The following is a 4,121-nucleotide window of genomic DNA, read 5'->3' on the forward strand; positions in this document are numbered from 1 at the left end:
TCATGGGAATTAGTCATTCCCATGCTGCTAATAAAGACATACCTGAGACTGGGTAGTTTATAAAGGAAAGAGGTATAACCGACTCACAGCTTAGCATGGCTGAGGAGGCCTCAGGAAATTTACAGTCATGGAAAAAGGGGAAGCACACATGTCCTTCTTCACATGGTGGCATCCAGCAGAAGTGCCAAGCAAAAGGGGGAAAAGCCCCTTATAAAACCATCAGATCCCATGAGAACTCACTCACTATCAGGAAAACAGCAGCATGGGGTAACCGCCCTTATGATTCAATTATCTCCCACTGGGTCCCTCCCATGATATGTGGGGATTATGGGAGCTACAATTCAAGGTGAGATTTGGGTAGGGACACAGCCAAACCATATCAGAGACTGTAGGCTGAGATCTGTTTGGCCATTTCTGTCTTGCTTTAAGGAGAAAGAACTCTTCCTCCTCTATACCAGGACTTTGAGCAAACTTCAGGGTGAAGCCCTTTCAACTGTTCTAATCCTACACTATCATGGGTAGAAGTGGCACCCCTCCCTCTGTGTCTATCACTGTGGAGACTGTAGAGTGAATCCTTTCTACTATCCCTCTGCTGCACTAAGCAAGTGTCAGCAAAGAGGTGATCCTCCTCTCCCACTCCACTGGTGCATAGTCTGCGACCATCCCCACCATGCACGAAGCAAACAGCAGCAAAGAGGCAGCACCTCCTCCCCTCCTAATTAGAGCAGGGGTGGGTAGGATTACAGAGAGGAGATAATCTGTGTATTAATTCCTGGGCAGACCCCCAAGCAGCCTATGCATGCCTAATAAGAATCAACACATTAAAAGATTGGAGAACTGAGCTGCAGTGTCAAATACTGCTATCATTTCACATTGGCCTCTGGGCAACACATAAGCCGGGAAGACCAGGGTAGCAAACTAAATTGACATTTCGATCACAGCCTACAAAAGTGTACCAGAACATGCATTCTGAACCTAAACAGGTTGACTGCCTGCTGAAAGAAGATTTAAATAGAAACCAGAACTTCATCACACAACACTCAGAATGTCCTAGTTACAATCCACAATTACTCATCATACTATGACCAAGGACATCTCAATTTGAATGCAAAAAGGCAACCAACAGACAGTAACACCAAAATAATACAGATACTATAATTGTCTGACAAGGGTTTTAAGGAACCAGCAGAAAAATGCTCCAAAAAGTAAATAGTAACACTGTGGGAGAAAAAAAGAAAAAAAAAAAGAAAAAATAGAAACTTTAAACAAAGGAAAAGAAAACTTACCACAAAATAAAATATGTGAAGAAAAAGAAACTGTCACTGAATGGGTCGAATAGCAGATGGAGATGACATTAGAATCAGTGAATCTGAAGCTAGATCAATACAAATTATCCAGTCTAAATAAGGAGAAAATAAGACTTTAAAATGAATAGAATCACAAGAACAGAAAACCAAACACCGCATGTTCTCACTCATAGGTGGGAACTGAACAATGAGATCACTTGGACTCAGGAAGGGGAACATCACACACCGGGGCCTATCGTGGGGAGGGGGGAGGGGGGAGGGATTGCATTGGGAGTTATACCTGATGTAAATGACGAGTTGATGGGTGCAGCACACCAACATGGCACAAGTATCCATATGTAACAAACCTGCACGTTATGCACATGTACCCTACAACTTAAAGTATAATAATAAATAAATTAAAAAAAAAAATAAAATGAATAGAATCTCACAAACACGTGGGACAATAACAACAACAACAAAAAATCTAAAATTAATGTGATCAGAGACTCAATGGGAAAAGAGAGTGTAGTGCCCAAAAATATTTGAAGAAAAAATGATTGAAAATTTCTCAAATTGGGCAAAAGACATAAGTTGACAAATTCAAGAGATTAAGCAAACTCCAAGCAGGATAAATCCAAAGAAATCCATGCCCGAATACATAATAATCAAATATCTGAAAACTAAAGATAAATTTAAAACTTTTGGAAACAGCCAGAAAACAATGATTATTACCTACAGCATTAAAACTATTCAAATGACAGCATATTTCTCAGCAGAAATCATGAAGGCCAGAAGGATGTGTCATAACACTTTTCAAGTGCTGAAAGAAAAAGAAAAACTGTCACCCAGAATTCTATGTTCGGCAAAACTAACTTTCAAGTATGAGGATGAAATAAAGGTATTCTCAGATGAAGAAAATCTAAGAAAATATGTTACCAGCAGAACTGCCGTAAAATTTTTTTTTGCAAAAGGAAGTTCTTCAGACAGAAAAGAAATGATAACAGAAGGAAATGTGGAATGTTTGGAATGAAGATGAGCCACAGAAAGGATATATTACTTTCCTATTGCTTTATAACAAATTACCAGAAACGTAGAAGCTTGAAACAACACAGTGGATGAGTATTTTGGGCATGGCTTAGCTGGATTCTCTGTTTCAGGGTCTCACCAGGTTACAACACAGGTGTTGGTGGGACTGTGTTCCTTTCTGGATCTTGAAGTCTTCTTCCAACCTCATCTTGTTGTTAGAAGAATTCAATTCCTTGCAGTTGTAGGAGTGAGGCCCTCAGATCCCACAGGACACCCACAGATTTTGCATTGTGTTCCTAAATAAGCAGTTCCTATTAGACCATCTTTCTTCTTCAAGGACTGCTGTGGTTAGGTGACACCCATCTGCAACAACACAGTGTAATTCAGCACTCCACTTTTTTCAGGGTGATGTCAAGGAAGTCCAACAGTGAGCTGAACATGAACCCCCACCTGGACCTGCAGACTATACCCAAAAAGAAGAATAACTTAAAAGAAAAACAATGAGTTCTTACAACATAATATCCAAAATGTGAAGGATACAATAAAAAATCCATATACCAAGAACCAGGACATTCACAACTTGATTGAGAAAAGATGATCAAAAGGTGCCAACATTGAGATGAGTCAGATGTTGGGATTATCTGACAAGATTTTTAAAGCAGCTATTATGAAAATGTTTCACCGAGCAATTACTAACAATGTAATACAAATAGAAAGTAGAAAATAAATGCAAGATATGAAAAGGTATCAAGGGAAATTATGCAACAAAAATACAATAATTGAAATTAAAAACTCACTGGATGGGCTGCCTCAGTAGTGGACAGGTGATGATAGAGGAAAGAAAATCGATGAACTCAAAAACATATCCATAGAAATGTCCAGTCTGCCAGGCATGGTAGCTCATGCCTGTAATCCCAGCACTTTTGGAGGCCAAGGTGGGTGGATCTCCTGAGGTCAGGAGTTCAACACCAACCTGGTCAGCATGATGAAATCCCATCTCTACTGAAAATACAAAAATTGGCCAGGCATCGTGGCACTAGCCTTTTGTCTCAGCTGGGAGGCTGAGGCATGAGAATTGCTTGAACCCGGTTGCAGTATGCTGAGACTGCACCACAGCACTCCAGCCTGAATGACAGAGCGAGAGCCAGTTTCAAAAAAAGAAATTTCTAGTCTAAATAATAAACAGAAAATTGACAAAAACAAATGAACTAAATAAACAGTGCTTCGAGAACCTGTGGGACAATAACAACAACAACAAAAAATCTAATGTTTGTATCATCGGAGTCTCAGAAGATGAGGAAAAGGTGTAGAGTTGAAAAACATATTCAAAAATTGGCTGGAAATCATTTTTTAAAATTTCAATTAGTCCAAAAATAGGCCGAGAAAAGAGAAAAATGAGGACAAGAAACAGATAAAACAAATAAAAAACAATCAACAAAATGGTAGATTTAAATTCAATCATATTACTAGTGACATTAAACATAAATGGTCTAAAATCTTCAATTAAAAGTCAGAGATATCAGGGTGTCGTGGCTCACACCTGTAATCTCAGTACTTTGGGAGGCCAAGGCAGGCAGACTGCTTGAGCCCAGGAGTTCGAGACCAGCCTGGGTGACATGACAAAAACCCCATTTCTACAAAAAATAGAAAAATTCGCCAGGCATGGTAGTGCATGACTATGATCCCAGCTACTCAGGAGGCTGAGGTGGGAGAATCACTTAAGCCCAGGAAGTCGAGGCTGCAGTGAGCCATGATCATGCCACTGCCCTCCAACCTGGACTACAGAGTGAGACCCTGTCAAAAAAA

Source organism: Mandrillus leucophaeus, unplaced genomic scaffold (genome assembly GCF_000951045.1).
Source record: "Mandrillus leucophaeus isolate KB7577 unplaced genomic scaffold, Mleu.le_1.0 Scaffold719, whole genome shotgun sequence".
In the NCBI taxonomy this organism is placed as follows: domain Eukaryota; kingdom Metazoa; phylum Chordata; class Mammalia; order Primates; family Cercopithecidae; genus Mandrillus; species Mandrillus leucophaeus.